An 18,172-nucleotide genomic window follows, 5' to 3' on the forward strand; every position below is an offset into this window, starting at 1 on the left:
TGCCTCTGTGTGCAACTTGTGCTGTATAATTATAAAGACATATTGCACAAACTAGATTAATTTATAAACACATGGACGTAAGATCATAAAGTTTTGACGCACAACTTTCTCAAACTGGCTTAGCCCTGACTTGAGAAAACAGCTGAACCATGATATATTCAAGAAAGTGATCTGCTCCCACTGCATTGGATCGACATTGGAATCAGTACATTGCAGGAAAGTATACCACGTGACATTACATCGTAGGTAGGTAGTATTGTATTACTGAGTGTATCGATCTACAAAAATATCTCAGTCTCTATGTGGCAGCACTGAAAACAAGAATGGTATTCACCAATAGCCTTCAGCTGTGAGTTTCTAGTGAAACAAGAAACACACAGCTAAAAGAATATTGGTGAGTGCCAATCTTGGTTTGAATGCGGTCATATGGAGATTGATTTGCATAAAATGGTTCCCGGGGCCAATAGTTGCAACAGAGGGGGATGACTCTTGCAGTAACATGCAGTTTGTTTGACAGTTAGAAAGGCATTGGTCGTTCAAGGTTATACTGAAAATACATTTGGTGCTCAATTTGGTGCTCAATACCTAAGGTGCTCAACCAAAGAGCTCATGTCAAGCGAAATACATGGGTCTGGGCATCCACTAGAGGAACTGCAATTTGCAAACGATGGTCCACACTGACCAGAATGCACTAGGAGAACTACTGAGTATGGCTTCATTTGTAAATCACAGCTGAAGCCTATTGCTGAGTGGTAGCCTTGCTTTGAGTGCAGCCACATGGATGTTGAATACACTCACGTGTGTATATGTTGTAATGCCTCCTAACAAATATAACTTGATAAAGAAACTAAATAATAGAATTTAAAAACATAAACACATAGAAGCTAAGGGCAATTATTTTCAAACATATAGAAAACGATACATAAATCATGTGTTGTTATTTTACTGTCAACTACTTCTATGGTTGTTTACATACTGAATAAAGTTATTGAATTGAAGCGATACATAAAATCAAAAGACATTATACAGCCAACCATGAGTTATGGGCCCTCCACAAATTCAACAACGGTAATAAATGTTGCACATTACACTTAGTGTATCTGTCTACAAATGTGTGTGTGTGTGTGTGTGGGCGTGCACTAATTTGTCCCACCCCTATGTTTACTATATATTGGCACGCCACTCTGAGCGTTTCATGTGATTAAGCTCCCTAGAGGAGTGAATCGCGTCGTGGATGAACACCGGTCCTAGGATTTTGATTTAATAAAATCTTGAACTTTTGAACTCTGCTATCCATTAGAGGATTCGTATTTTCTATCTGAACCACTACGAGCTGCACAAATGGAGTTGTTTTGGAGGTCTGCACCTGGTTGTTTTTCCGCCAAATAGTGGCGGAACAGGAACATTGTTTTCATTTGCTTGCCGGGATTTGCTGCTTCCGGCTTGTGGACCCTCCTGCTGTTTGAGGCACAGCGTTGGCGCAGCTTTTGCGTTCGTACGCATTTTGGACTTCGATTCGAATGGATCCGCTTTGTGCTGTGCCCCCCGCTGGAGTGAAGAACGTAACAAACTACCTTGAAAGTCTTTGGAGGTTGGAGCTCGGTCAGACGGTGTGGTTGCTGAGGGGGCGAGTCGGTCGGCTGACTGGCGGGCAGCCCAGCACCGATTCCGGTAAGACACTCCACCTGTTGCCGTGCATTTGTTCAAAAACACTCGAGATCAGTGGGTTGCGGGATTTACCTCCTGAATTCTGTCTGTAACGAAAAGGGAGTTCATTTGAGCAGAGTATCGGCGATTTATATACGAACTGTGGTTTGAATGCCGAATACGAAAACTTAATCATTTACAATGATATCCAGTGATGCGCTCAGAAATAGAGAGGCTACAGCCGAGCCGCGTTTTGATATCCTTCCAGCTCCTGTGTTAAACCATACGAATGCAGTACCAACAATGATGTCAAATCCTTGATGAAAACACTGGAGAGATTGCTTCGCAGTGAGCTCTCCAAATGGTGGGAAAAAAAAAATCACTTGAGAAATACCGAGACGCTAATAAGAGTTCCACGTGGCCTGCGGGTGCTAATTGTACCCACGTATGAGAAACCCAATCCCCAAATGCTCCAGGAATGGGCCGAGAATAATCTTAAAAGCTCATGAATATGATTCACATACTAATTAAGTATGCAGAGTCAGACCGGGAAGCATTGTTGGTGGAAATCGACCGAGTAAACAGTCTCCTAGAAGCAACTGGGGAGACTGATTTCATCACTAAAAGTAAAGCGGAAATTGACATTTGCATTAAAAAATTAGAGGAAACCATCATTGAATGGAAAATCACAAAATTTGCACGGGCCAAAAATGATTATGCCACTGGCAGAATTTTCACCTTCTCCCGTAAATATGATAATTACAAATGCAAGGCACTATCAAACAGCGGTCAACAACTTCCTAGTCAGGCTACAGAACCTAATGGTGCTTCTTCCATCCCTGCTGATAGTACTGATGCTCTGTCCATGAATTCACTCACCTCTAATAGTGACTCTGATGAAGGGAGGCAAGGAATACAACCTTCCGGCCTAACCGGTCATGAGAATTTCTCTTTAATTGAGGAGTTAAATTTTGTAAGCGAGGACCGGAGATATTCCCTGCGCTCCTGCAATCCTCAATCAAAGCAAGGAAATCAAGCAGCCAGCGCAGGCGCGCAAGGAAGCGGATTTGTAAAAAGAAATACTACTCAAGGCAAAACAAAAAAGAATTGGAGAAATTAAATCAGCATAACTGAAAATACAGTAATCAATTTAACTGACCTTGTTCTAACTAAAGCGGAGGAACAGTTACTTTCACTGGGGGTATCTTACTGTCCATCAAACAGGTTTTCTTACAATCAAACGAGGATTGATGTCTTCAAGTTTATCCGTAAAATCAAATTGATCAAACATTTTCAATTAGAGTCTAAGCGCAACAAAACATCCATTGTGATTTCAAATGAAGAAACTGTACTGGCTCTTCAGGTTCAAGACATCACTGGCTTACAAAACCTGTACGACCTGGCACACATTGATGATACTCAAACCATCCCCACTGTGAGCCAGGCCATTAATGTTAACAGATCAGTCACCAGTCCCTTCCGTCCAAAATCAACTTTTCTACTGGTAATGTCAAAGGATGCAGTGGATGTATTTAGTGACAGGGTAATTGTGGAATTGAAAGCTTTAAACATGAAAGTTATGAACTAAAATAAACAACATAACTATAATAACAGTCAATACCATCTACTCATGAAAAAATTACAAAACAACAACAATGTAATAATTAAAAATGCTGACAAAGGAGGAAATACAGTTCTTTGGCCCTTGAAAGACTATGTAACTGAGGCGGAAAGACATTTATCGGACTCATCATGTTATTCATTGTCAACCCAATTTGTGATGAATAAAAGCAACGATAATACACGTAAACAAATTGCTAATTGGAAACGACTTGGCCTAATCTCTAAAGAGGAGTCAAAATTTCTTAACGTTGAACAATATATATATATATATCCATGAGGTGTTTCAGCCCGCGAAGGGCCTTGATCACATGACAAACGCTGAGAAAGTAAGATGACCTTTTTAAAGTGCCAGTATGCGGAAAGTAACTATAAACATGGAAGACAGACTATTGCCTGCCTGCTTGCGGTTAAAACAGTCATTCCCAATTGAACATGTTGTGCAAGATTTATTTCATAATCCATGTAAAATACAATGCTCACCCGTGCTAAAGTACATGAATGTTAAAAACCGAGCAGAAAGTCAAAGCATGTTACAAATTGTATATAAAAATTAAATAATTCTTAACTGTATTCTGAGGTATATAAATATCAATTTTACATAACATTCCTTCTATTCACATGCCTTATTCATTCCATGCCGGTCATCCGCTAATCATGCTTTTTACTCAGCTATTGGATTAAGTGAGGGACAAAACAAATAAATAACAGGGGATCCATTTAAATAATGTTGTCCTTAAGCAATTGTTAAGTTGGACCATCCATGCTACTGCAAGTTCTGGGAAAATACGGCCCAACTGGGCTAATATCAATGTGCAAACAGCAAATAACTGTGCAAACTCGGCAAATAAATACTAATAAATACCTTTCAGCACACTATAAAACAACAAGTGTATATAAAAAAAGTGCCAGGAATATTTCATAAAGTGTATATAAAAAGGGAATTAAAAAACCATTAAATAGGTTAGAAGAGCAGCAATACATCGATATGTTATAAAACAACATTGATATCTACAAACAGGTATAATAGTCTTCACTAGAGTTCATACCATTAGAGATCTTGCAATCAAACAGTATTATGTGTCTTGTCTCCAATTTGCGTAGGAGTGCCTCACGGTCACCCCCTCTCCTCAAGGGAGGAATGTATTGATTACAAAATACCTTAAGCCCTCGGGATTCTTGTTGTGGACTGGCTCAAAATGCCTGGCCACTGGGTAAGCGGTGTCGCCGTTGGTAATGGCCCGTAGGTGCTGGAGTATTCTCTTGTGTACCGGTAATTTTGTGCTACCAACGTAGCGCCGTCCACAAGGGCACTCCAGTACATACACCGTGTACTCAGTTTTACAGGTTAATTTTGATTGGATGCGGGCAGGAGTTTCACTAAATGGGATAAGGTACTCACTTTTATTTATGCCATTCTTGCACTTCAGGACTACTGTAAACCAGACTGTCACTCATGGATCTAGCTTTTCTAAAGGTGGTGGATGGGGGGTTACACAATTGAGATCATATTACTTGATCACTTGAAATTAAGGACCAATTCCTACGTATGATCTACGTATAGCCTGGTGTTGATTGCTATATGTTCATATCAATCTGGTTTCTTCATGTTGAATAGAGGAAATTTGCTCTGATGTTTTTTCCTGGGTCTTTCTTTCAACCATATTGGCTCTATTCATAGCTTTATCAAGTACTTCAGACCGATACCCTCGCCTCAAGAATCTGGCACTACACTCATTTTGCGGCAATCTGCATTCTAGATCGGAACTGCAGATTCTTCTAATACGCAGCATCCAACCATACGGGATACTGCGTTTTAGGTGGGCTGGATGGTGGCTAGAAGCATGCAATACGGCATTATCAGCCGTTGGTTTTCTAAAAAGTCTGGTCTCCAATTTGGAATCCTGAATATAGAGTTCCACATCCAAAAAACAAATAGAGGTACGACTCATTTGGCTAGTGAATCCTAAATTCAATGTGTTACAGTTCAAACCATCAATAAACAACTGTGCGTCCTCCTCACAACCCCTCCAAATTATCAGGAGGTCGTCAATGTAGCGAAGCCACATGACGACATTGCCAGAAGTTGATGGGGAAAGGGATGGCATAAGGACCTGCTCCTCCCAGTAGCCCATATGTAAGCAGGCATAACTAGGGGAGAAGCAAGCCCCCATAGCCACCTCCCTTACCTAATGTAATACCATATTGGAGAAGAGGAAAAAGTTGTTGTGCAGGCAAAGGTCAATCATATCCAACAGCATTACACTATGATCTTTCAGGCAGAGTGGTCTATTGCTTAGGTAATGTTGCACAGCTTTGAGTCTGTCCCTATGATGCTTAGATGTATACAGGGACGATACATCAAGCGAAATCAAAAGAAAATCCGGTTGCCATATAACATCTCCAAGTTTTTTGAGCAAATCCCCAGTGTCAAGTACAAAGGATGGTAAGTTTTTGACGTAATCCTGGAGGAAAAAGTCAACATATTTGCTCATGTTCTCCAGGATGCTTTTCCTTGCCGATATTATCGGGCGTCCTGGAGGCTTTCTATTGTTTTTGTGTATTTTTGGGATGAAATAAGCAACCGGCATTACCGAGTTTGTCACTTTTAAAAACTTGAACTCGTCCATCGATTATAAGCCCAGACTTCTCCAAGCCATGAGCTTACTGGTCACCATATTCCAAGATTCCTTGACAAAATTCATGTTAGCTCTTTTGTAACAGTCTCCGTCATTGAGTTGACCCCAAGCCTCATCCATGTAAAAATTCTTGGGCCATAATACCACATTGCCGCCCTTATCCAATTGACGGATAATTATGTTGGTATTTCCTTGTAATTTCTTAATTAGCTGGTGATAGGCGGCATCACGATAATGGTGTTGATTCTTTGTTCTCATCTGTTTGATAAACAGTTGTTTCAGCTCAACAGAGACTTTATCTTGGAATAGATCAATATTGTCTTTTACCATCAGAGGGCAAAATGTCGACCGTGGTTTGAACGGTGTCGGAGCTGTGACAATATTCAAACCTGTGTCCGAACATAATGATGGTATCGCTGCCCCATTTGGATTTGATGAACGATTTGTGACAGATCCGAGCTGCCTGCACAAGGCGTAGATGACACAATGGAGAGCTCAGACTGGCAAAGCGTTTTGGGGTAATTTGTTGGAAGCAAGGGTGCCGTCTTGATTCTGGGTTTGCTGGGAGGGTTCTTCAGTGGTGCGAGGTCGTTGGCGCAGGCGGTCAGCCACTGCGTGAAGTTGCGGGCTGCTTCGTTGGGGTCCGGTGTGCTGGCAGGAGGGTTCTGGCTGAGGGAGGCGGTGAGCTGGTCGGCGGTGATCTTGCTCCAGCTTCTGTGAGGAACCTGTTGTGGGTGGTGGTGGGTAGTGGTTTTTCTGAAGCTGAAGTGGACGCAGCTGTGGTCGGTCCAGTGAAGTCCGGTGGAGTGGCTGAAGGCGATGTGCTTGCTGGATAAGAAGACGGGGTCAAGCGTGTGGCCGGCGTAGTGGGTGGGGGTGTTGACCAGTTGCTTGAGTCCAAGGTTGGCGAGGTTGTCCAGCAGGGTGACGGTGTTGCGGTACTTGTTGTTCTCCAGGTGGAAGTTGAGGTCCCCTAGGAGTATGTAGTCTGCGGAGGGGAGGGCGTGTGGGCTGATGAAGTCTGTGAAGTCTTCGCTGAATTGTGCGCGTGGTCCCGGAGGTCTGTAGATGAGGGTGCCTCTGAGGGTCGTCTTTGGGTCGGTGTGAATCTGGAAGTGGAGGTGTTCGGCGGCGGTGTAGGTGTCGTCGGCGTCGGTCGTGATGCGGATGGTGTTCTTGTGGACGATGGCGATGCCTACTCCGGTCTGGTTGACGCGGTCCCTCCTGATGATCTTGTATCCATCCGGGATGGCGATGTCGGGGGTTGAGGAGGCGTTCATCCATGTTTCAGTGAGGAACGCGACGTCTGGTGATGTTGTGTCGAGCAGGTTCCAGAGTTCGACGGCGTGTCTGTGGATGGAGCGAGTGTTGAGCAGGATGCACTTGAGGTCGCTGCTGGGGTTTGGCTTGGCGGGCGCAGTGCATGTTCGGAGGCAGGTGAACTTGCAGGTTGTGCAGGTGAGGGGTCCGTGGAAGCGTTTCGGGGCGGACCGGCAGCAGGCGGGTTCCGGCCGGCATTGAGTGCGTTGAGGGCGGCAGCGTCGTAGGTCTGTTGGGTCGTCTTGCGTCGGTGGGGGCCAGGGGTCCTGGCGCTGGGTGCGGTCCAGGCACAGACGGGCGCCGACGGGCTTGCCTTGGGCGCGTCCGTGCGGTCGCCATTTATGGCGACGTGGAAGGGAGGGAGGAGCAGCTGGGAGGCGGGAGCGGGGAGGGCACAGAGAAAAAGGGGGCGTGGCCGCTAGCACGGCAGCGGGAAGCGGGGAGCGGGTCGGGCAGGCACAGGGGGCAGAGAGACAGTACAACAGTACAGGTAATGACAAAAACTCAGTAACAGCGAATGGGAAACAAAAAATAGTTTAACAATATGCAGGGAAAACAAAAAGGAGACAAAATAAAATCTATAGAACACGCAAATACGACGGGGGGCGAGGCAGGCTCAGCGAGGCTGCGGGCAGCAGCGGGGCGACTTGCACACAGAACAGCTGGTGGCCGTGCGGCGCGGGGGTGTCCTGAGATCAAACTTCATGCAATTTTTCTAAATGAAATAGCAACAACAGAATTTCATCTTGATGCACCCTTATTTCTCATTGGTCTATCAAAGTTATAGGTAGATTAAAATTAGAGAAAAATTCAATTTTAAAGTTCATTGAATAAAGTGCTTTGGTGCTACAGTACTACATATTTTAAAGTGACCAGTGCCTTAGTGCTAAATTTTAAAGGGATTTGAGCCTGTACAGTATATGCAGGGAAACGTTATATATATATATATATATATATATATATATATATATATATATATATATATATATATATATATATATATATATATATTCGAAGAGTTTTGACACAGAAACAATTAATCAAAGGGCATGATCTAAAAACAATAAATACTCATATACGGTCAATATACACAGATCTTCCCCCAGTAACACATTTAAAACGATCAATAAAAAGAAGCATAGATAAAAACTACCCATGACATCCTAAAACCAATCATTAAAAACAGCGCCCCGGGGAAGCCTGTGCATAAGTAGTTTACCCTTAGATTAATCTTGATATCCGGTAATCATTATGTGCAAGACCTTTTTAGATAACTTTCATAGTTAGATCAGTTAGAGAAGCAAGTTCATGATTTGATAAAAAACAGGGACCATGATACCGTCAGAAGGAATTCAATACCTCATTTGGTTTATCACATAAAAAGGTATGAAGGTCCTCAGTTGCATTAAGACCCCCCGGCCACTTGGAGTCAAACTCGAGTATGTAGCTTGTTTCCAATCTACGGAGACTGGCCTCTCTGTCCCCTCCTCTCTTCAATGGGGGAATTGACTCTATGTGGTTATGGTCTATACACAAAAAGTGTGAACACCCCCTCCACTATTCTTTAAGAGTTCCATTTTCCAATTTAGATAGGGACTTCCAATTTTATGGCGAGATAGGGACTTCCCTTTATTTCTTCTGCCTCATTCCTCCTTGTCCCTGATTGGACCCAAAAGGAGACCTCCCTGTCTTTTGAAAAGGAATTGAATCTATGTCATAGTATCGAAGAAATTTGGGGTCACTGTTGTGTGCTATTTGAAAATGTCTAGCAACTGGATAATTCTGGTCCTTGTTTGTAATTGCTCTCAAATGCTTAAAATACGTTTATGTACAGCCAGTTTGGTGCTGCCAATGTAATTTAAACGGCAGTCACACTCCAGGACATATACACAGTACTCAGTCTTGCATGTAAGATGCTGTTTGATTTCTCTCGTAGCATCGGAGAACGCTGTCCTGTAGTTTTTAGTGTTAATACCAAACTGGCATGCACGACGGGTGAAACATTTATAAAATCCCTTTCTAGATGCGAGCCAACTTACTTTTCCAAAGTTTTGTTTACTGTTAGTGGCCAGCGCATTGCCCATACTTTTAGATTTTCGAAAAGTTATGGCCGGGTTCGAAGGCACAAGGTCGCCCATCACAGGATCATCCTGGATGAAATGCCAATTGCGCCTTATAATATTCCTCAACTCCTTTTCCTGTTTGGAATATGTTAAAATCAAACAAACTTGCTCTACCTTTTTACTTTCTACTCCTTGACTCAAATTAGTTCTGTATTGAAGGAGTTCTTCCCTTGATTTTAATTGGGATTTCTTCATGGCTGCTTCCACTACCTTGCGGCTGTATCATCTATTTAAAAACCTTGACAAGCTTTCCATCTGTTTTTCCTTCGCATCCAGTGGATCACTGCATATACGGCGGATGCGAAGCATCTCCCCATATGGTATACTTCTTATTAAATGTGGGGTATGTGCACTTGTGGCATCCAATATTGTATTGCCAGCTGTAGATTTTCTAAAAAGGGTAGTAGTTAAAATGTTATTTTGTATTAAAACCTGTACATCTAGAAATGTTACTGAGTACCTGCTGATATTAAAAGTAAAATTAAGATTATGATTAATGTCCTCCACAAACTTAAGCACGCTTTCCTCAGACCCTTGCCAAACAATAAATAAATCATTGATAAAACGCGGGGGCGGAGCTAGCCGGCGTCGATGGCGGACGCGTAAGAGCGGAGCTCCTCGCAATCACCCAACAAAATCCTTAAATAATCCTGCTTAAGACGTGGCCTTCGAGACGAAAATAGTGGGAATCTTCCCCCCATACCTCGACACAGCCCTGGTGAGAATTTCAGCGAGGAGAGCGCCTGTTATCCGAGCTTGGTGGACTCCCGCCGCGGGCGTGTGGCTGGGCCCAAAAGCAACGGACTTTCCTACCTGGAGATCCGCACTGGGTCATCCGACGTGCGGCTGGAGAGAGGCCCGGCACCCGGAGCTCTCCGGAACCCAAGACTTGATCACCCCCTTACTGCCCCCGAACACAGGAGAGGCCGAAGGGAGGTCAGCGCTGGTCTGGACCGCGTGGAAGGCTTGGGGTGGCGACGACCACGCGGGGACGCTGAGGAGGCCACGTGGCGGTGCGGCCATTCCGCGCCAGACGCGACTTGGACCTGAGTCTTGCCGGGTGCATTTCAAGCGAGACAGCACACAGTGACTCACACAAGAGACTGCCTGCGGGAGCCTTGCATCCGATCGGATCAATAACGCCAAGAGGAGCGACCGACTGGGCGACTGGCTGACCCACCACGCTTGGGAGCGCGCAGGGCCTGCACCGCTAGCTGCTCGGACACTTGGGGAGAGCCGCCCCACCCGGCAGACCACTCGTGGACATACCGCACAGACCGGCGGACTGCGCATCCAGAGGAAGATCACGGGGGCACGCCGGACTGGAACGACTAAAGCCCCCACATCGGCAGTTATGGGAAAGGGGGACAGAACGCAGCCAAAGCGGTCCTTCGACCAGCGGCGGCAGAAGGAGCTGGAACCTAAAGCATCGCTCTCGACGCCCACCGGAGAGCCGGGGGCCTCTCTCTGTGCAGAAATCAAGGAGATGCTAACCACGATGGAAAAGGACCTCCAGGATGGTATGTCGGCCATCGGCACTAAAATCGACGTGTTGTCCTATCGGATGGACCGCATGTCCGAGAGGGTGGACAAGCACACAGAGAGACTAGATATGGCGGAGCGCCGTCTGACTGAGGCAGAGGAGGCGCAAACGGAGTGGGACGGGGACCGAAAGCTATTCAGCAGATTACTGCAGGTCATCCAGGACAAATCCGAAGACTTGGAGGCCCGCTCTAGGCGCTCCAACATACGCATTACAGGAGTGGCGGAGACGACCCAAACGGGTAAAATGGAATTGTTTGTCGAAAAACTCCTGGTGACACTTTTGGGGGAGAGCACCTTCTCGCCAATGTTCATTGTTGAACGTGCTCACCGAACTCTTGGTCCGCGTCCCCCCCCCGGGCGCCAACCCCAGACCAATTATAGCGAAATGACTTAATTACAGGGACAGGGATGCGGCCCTGAAAACGGCCCGCGAAAAAGGGAAACTACAGTACGAGGGGATGGATATTTCGCTATACCCAGATTTCACCACCAAAGTCCAGGAGGAGAGACGACGCTTTGCCCCGTACAAACAGCAGCTAAGTGAACTTGGCTTGGACTACGCCATGCTGTACCCGGCACGACTCCGCATTAACAGGCAAGGCCATTCTCACTTTTTCACTGACCCTAAGGAGCTACAAAAATCCCTGAAGGTGTGGGCCAGGGAGCGACGTGGGAGTCCGGGGCCCCAGTCGTCGACGACGGGAGGCAACAACGACCTGGAGGAGCAGGATTGATCCGGAGTAGGAATCTACAGGCTGGACCGATGCACTGGTGAGACTATTACCGTGGCGAGCCCCTGGGGGAGCGGGTGACTCTTCTGGCACCTCGTTTACGCCCAGTCGGAGGGTCCCGCCACGTTACCCTGGGGTGAGACTTGTACAAGAGGGGCTGAACATGCTGGAGGGTGCCCTGGCTAGACCTTTGACCATAGACAACTAAGAGAGAACCGATTTGCTGGGGTATACTCTTCGGGGCGGGGGCGGGGAGGGCCACTGCCGCTTTGCTGCTTAGGCGATCAATGGCCACTGTCACCATTTGCATGGGGGGTGATGGCGAAGGGGCAATTACAGATAGCTGCCTATTGGTGGCCGCAGGAGACGGCCAGTAGCGAGACTTCATAGGCTCCCTCTGCCCTAGCGCGGTCAGCAGATACGACCCACAGTGGGTCTAGGTTGGGAATTTCAATGAGTTGCAGTTTGGAGGGGGGGGGGGAGGGGGAGGAAACAGGGAGCTCGGTCAGACCAGGTTGGGGTCGGTTGGCTGTGGGAGGGGGGGGGGGGGGGGGGGACGAGGGAGTTCAGGAACGGGGGGCTTGGGTAGGGGGGGACACGGTTGTACTCCGAACAATTACTTTGCTGGTTGGTGGTATACTGTTGCCACGTGTTCTGGGTGTCCACGATGTGACGCAATGCATTGACTATGGCTAATACACGTCCGAGGAACTCGACTAAACACTGAGTCCCTCAGAGCGCTGACGTGGAACGTCAGGGGCCTTAACGATTATCGCAAATTGCGCAGGGTCCTACACTATCTACAAAGACACTATACAGACTTGGCTCTGCTGCAAGAGACACACCTTCCCAACAGTAGTCGGATGCTCTCTTACAAGGGGCTCCAAGGCAACATTTCACACACGGGCTTTACCACACATGCAAGGGGGGTCCTCACATGGGTCAACCCGAGAACGGGGCTTCACCTCACGTCACTGTGCGCTGACCCGGAGGGAAGATTTGTCCTGAGCAGATGTGTGGGTAAGGGACACGACTTTGTAGTAATGAATGTGTACGGCCCTAACTATGACTGCCTGATTTCTATGCTGCTGTGGCAGGACGTTGTGTAGAAATGAATTCCACCAAGATGTTATGGGGGGGAGACTTCAACTTGATATTTAATACTGAACTGGACAGATCAGCGAGCCCGCCTAGACGTCCTGCGGCAGCGGTGTTGCAAATGCAGGAAGAGCTGGTGCGGCTGGGGTTGGTGGACGTCTGGAGGGAGAGGCACATAGACAAGGGGGGTTACACCCACTACTCCGCTTACCACGATATCCACACCAGGATAGACTATTGGATGACCACACATGCCCTATTAGAGATGGTCCGTGGCTGTGAGGTGCTACCCCGCACGCTGTCCGACCACTACCCGCTACTATTGACACTCAGCTCCCCCAAACTAAGGATCCCGCCATTCATGTGGCGTTTTCCCCCGTATTCATTGCTAGACGAGACATTCCGGGGTGACCTGGGGGAGAAAATTGACAGTTACTTTGAAACGAATATTGGATCAGTTGACAGCTTTCGCACGGTGTGGGAGGCATTCAAAGTTTTCATTCGGGGAGTAGCCATGTCCAAGCACTCCGGTGTTCTAAAAACCATTAGACAACGACTGACACACTTGGAGGGGCAAATTGCCGAAATAGAGAGACAACAAGTGGTCGGCATACTAACAGAGGGAGCTGGAAACCTGCAGGAGCTACTGAAGGAATTCCAAGACGAGCCAGACAGAGAGGTCCGTCACCTGGGCAAGTACGCAACAGCAAGAGTGTACGGGGAGGGGGAGCGACCTGGCTCCCTACTAGCCAAACTCATGAAAGGGGCCAGGAGACTACCAATGGTCACAGAGTTGCAAACGGGCGCAGGTGACATACTCACGGAGGAGGGGGAGATACTCACAGAATTCAGGGACTTTTACAGGGACTTGTACACCACCAAAATCTCTGGGGTAGAAGACCAAATCGATCACTACTTAAGCTACATTAAAATGCCGTTCCTCGAGGACTGGCAGAGAGACTTCCTCAGATACCCAATACAACAGGATGAAATATCAGAGTCAAGTCAAGTCATGTCATAAGATTTGTATAGCGCACTACATACCCAGAGGGTTTCAAGGCGCTTAGGAAGGGGAGGAGGATTATTTGTCAAATATCCACGTTTTAAGCTGCTTTCTGAACGCTAGGTGGTTCTGGGTGAGGCGAAGGTAAGCGGGGAGTGAGTTCCATGTTTTAGCAGCCAGATATGAAAAGGATCTGCCTCCCATGGTGGTCTTGTTGATGCGAGGTACAGTGGCGAAGGCTTGGCTGGAAGAACGTAGTTGGCGGGAGGGGGTGTAGAAGGACAGTCGAGAGTTGAGGCAATCTGGATAGTATGAGATCTGACAGTGCACCCGGGGCAGACGGCCTGACAGTGGGTTTTTATAAAGCATTTAAGGATAAGCTACTACCGCATCTATCGTCGCTATTCGATGATATTTGCAAAGAAGGTACCATGCCGCCCTCCATGAGAGAGGCCATCATTGTAACGATACTAAAACCGGGTAAGCCACACACCCAAGCGAGTTCTTACCGCCCACTATCCCTCCTGAATGTGGATGCTAAGCTGTATGCAAAGGTGTTGGCAGCCCGTCTGGCTATGGTCGCCCCAGAACTGGTAGCGCCGGAACAGGCCGGCTTCATCCCGTCACGTAACCTCACATATAATATACGACGGTGATGGGGGCCATCCAGCACACCCGGCAGGACTCCAAGGCCATCGCGGTATTTCTCAATATGGAGAAGGCATTTGACTCTGTGGAGTGGCCGTTCCTTAGCAGGGTCCTTAAGAAACTAGGACTGGGCGATCTCTTCCTACAGCTTCTGGGGGCGCTTTATTATAGGCCTACGGCCCGAATCCGCTTGGGCGACACCGTCTCCGAACCGTTTGAGATTAGCAGGGGCACAAGGCAGGGCTGTCCGCTCTCCCCACTACTCTACGCCCTGGTGGCGGAACCACTGGCCTGTGCAATCAGAGAGTACCACTCCTATGAGGCTATCGATTACCCTACTTACAAGATAGGGATATCCACTTACGCAGATGACACCTTACTGTACGTTCGGGACCCGGCTAACAACCTCTCCTCAGTCTTGAGGGAAGTGGTCCGCTTCGGAGCCTTATCTGGGCTACGAGTGAACTGGCCCAAATCAGTGGCGTTCCCCCTCACCCCTGTTACCACCCCTTTTGACATGGACTACCCGCTCCAGTGGTCGACGGACCCAATACGCTACTTGGGAATCATGCTTCACACTAACCCGGACGTCATGATTAGGGAGAATTATGGCGTAGCGTATAGCAGGCTGTCCGACGAGGTTGAGGTTTGGTGCAGGCTGCCACTGTCCCTGATGGGGCGCATAGCCATAATCAAAATGGTGGTTCTCCCCTGGTTCCTGTTCCTCTTCAATAACATCCCAGTCGTGTTATCTAAGTCCTTTTTCGCCACCTTGACTAAACTCCTCATTCGCCTAGCCTGGGGGGGAAAGCAACCTAGAGTGAAATGGGAGACCCTCATGTTGCCGTATGAACAGGGGGGACTAGCAGCGCCAAATTTGGAACGGTACTATAGGGTCGCGCAAGCTGCCCATCTACACACGTGGATCCACGGCAGTCCGGACATTCCACACGTGACACTGGAAAGACTGTTCGCGGACCCGGTACCCCTTCCTGCGACTGTATGTGGCCCCATGGACCGCAGAGTGGGGACGTTAGACTCCCTGCTTACCACCAATCACGCATGGCACTCACTGCTGCGGAAACAGGACAAAGAACTGCTATATGCGCAGAACCTGCCTATTCCATGGGCGCTATGGCTACCAACGTTGGCAGAAGCGGGGGTCTGCAAGGCTCTCCGAGACCTCGGTGCCCACAAAATGGGAGATCTATTTGAGCACGGGACAGTCAAGACGTGGGAACAGCTCACAAGGGGAGGAGCACATCCTTCGCTGCTCCAGCGCTTCCAATTCCACAGAGTGCGAAGCGCCTTCCAGGAATTACTGGGATCTGACCTGCAGGAGCCACCAGAAGTTCCGGAGCTGGCATATGTCATTGCTACGGAGGCACCCCAGAAGCTTATTACCAAACTCTACAAAATAGGACATGAACACACTGCGTCACACTACACAAAAGCGCGTTTGGCCTGGCAGGCCGACCTCGGAATGCAGATCCAAGACGACATGTGGGTTTACTGCTGTGCGGCCACCAGAAAAATTTCCTTGAACGGACGACATCGCCTGGTCCACTTTAAATAACTTCAGCGTGTGTACTATACGCCGGAGAGGCTGCATAGGTATGGACTCCGCGACACACCGGAATGCGAGAGATGCCACGCTCCTGTGGCAGACTTCTTACATGTGGCCTGGGCGTGCCCAGCTGTGCAGCGTTTCTGGCACAGAGTCTTTGCCGAAATGAGCACAATAGTGGAGCTGGAGCTGACCATTGACCCTGCCCTAGCACTTCTTGGATACACGAGGACAGTACCGGTGGCGGTGAGGAAACTGTTGGGCATGGGCATGCTCCTAGCAAAGAGAGTAGTGGCAATGTGTTGGATGAGGGGCCCGCTCCCCACGCTGAAGAGATGGTCCAACGACATGATGTATTGCAACACACAATCTGAACTGTATGGCGAACTGCTCCCTCCTAGGAACAGGCCCAGAAACTTCTGGGCCTTATATCAAACTTACTTGAACGCCCAAGACACTGATGAAGAACCCGCAGTACCAGAGGGGGAGGGACACTCAGATACACACGATGGGGACCTACAACTAGAATAGCGTTGTAGCTGAGGGGACACAACACTACAGATGCCCGATTTCGGGTGGCAACAGTACGGACGCGCCCCCACCCCGTCCCGAGGATTTGGGCGGGTAGAGCGTAGGGCGCGATACACACACTAGCAAACAACAACAGACACTAGGAGCACCACTGGGGAAGTTGGGGGGGGTGGAGTGGGTGTTCGGGGGGAGGTTGGGGGGGGGGGCGAAAAAGTTTTTAAAAGTATTGCTTTTCCAAGTCTGTGCACGGAGCAGAGCTAAGTACGCCAAAAGCGAGACCTGCTAAAGAGACGCCATGTATGCTTTTACTTTTTCCATTACTAATTATTCATTTTGCAGAACATGTGTTATTTAAGTTACGGTACAGCCGGCCCAGGATGGGTTGTAGGCGTTTAGCTCTGTATGTATGGCATTCTGTGATCAAAATAAAATAAAAATAAAAATAAAAAAAATCATTGATAAAACGCAGCCAGGAGACTATGTTTTGGGTGCAGGCCTGTTCATTCTTCCGCCTAAAGACCAGTTCGTCCCACCAGCCCATAAAGAGACAGGCATAGCTGGGGGAGAAACTGGCCCCCATTGCTACACCCTGCACCGGTTGGTAGAATTGGCCATTAAAGAGGAAATAGTTATTCTCTAGACAAAATGATAACATGTCAAGTAACATCCTAGTATGTTCTGCATATTCCACTGGTCTAGTATTCAGAAAAAATTCTGCAGCTCTCAGCCCATCTCTATGCTTTATAAAAGGTATAGAGTGAGCTGACGTCTAATGTCACTAGTAATAAATTATCACTCCACGAAATGTTATTGATTTACCCAAGGAAATCAGAGGTGTCCTGTACATAAGATGCAAGGTTTTTCATGTGTGCCTGTAGGAAGTAGTCAATATATCTTGAAAGATTTACCAAGGGGCCCCCACATGCTACAATAATGGGTCTTCCTGGCGGGGAGACATGGTTTTTATGAACCTTAGATATAAAATAAATATAAGGTACCAGTGCATGTTCTTTCTTGATGAACTTATATTTGTCCCAGTTCAAGAGTCCCAATCCTTTCCACCCTAGTAGACTTCGGAGTAACACCTCTTGCTTGGCTTTATATTTCGAAGGAGTGCTTTTTCTATAACAAGTTACGTCATTCAATTGGCTTGTGCTTCCTTTAGATAGTCTAATACTGGCCATAAAACAATATTTCAACCTTATCTGCGTATAACCAACTCGGCCTTCTACAGTTTAGAGATTAATTGATGGTATATTCTTTCAGAGTTTGAATATTTCTTCCTTGTTTTATTGTTTGCGTGAGTCAATTTTTTGATCTGAGTCACTACGTGTTCACTAAAAGTGTCCAGCCCATCATGAGCTACAAGAGGAATACATTTTGATTTTGGTTTAAAGGGTGTTTCCCATTTACTTTGCCCCGTTGTTACTGCTTCTTGTGTATTGATATCTTCTCCTAGAGCCAATTGACACATATCTTTATACACACTTATATCGGAGATCACAAGGTCTGGAGCTTCATTGCCGGTTGTTTCATTTACTTTATTTTCCTTGGCCGGTTTTTGTAAATGAAACTTTTTAAGCTTTAATTTGCGGATGAATTGATATACATCAGCTCTAGTTCTGGTACATGAAAAGCTGGATTCAGGACAGTAGCTTAAGCCCAAACTGAGCAGTTGTTTTTCTGCTTCCGTCAAGTTA

The 18,172-nt window shown here is 47.2% G+C and overlaps 1 protein-coding gene across 2 annotated transcripts in view; it reads right to left on the reverse strand.

Annotated features, from left to right (window-relative positions):
* The window catches only part of FBXO21 (F-box protein 21), a 230,963-nt gene that overhangs the window by 165,303 nt on the left and 47,488 nt on the right, over window positions 1-18,172 (reverse strand). The window lies entirely within an intron of this gene.

The sequence above is a fragment of the Lissotriton vulgaris genome, chromosome 11 (genome assembly GCF_964263255.1).
Source record: "Lissotriton vulgaris chromosome 11, aLisVul1.2, whole genome shotgun sequence".
NCBI lineage: Eukaryota > Metazoa > Chordata > Amphibia > Caudata > Salamandridae > Lissotriton > Lissotriton vulgaris.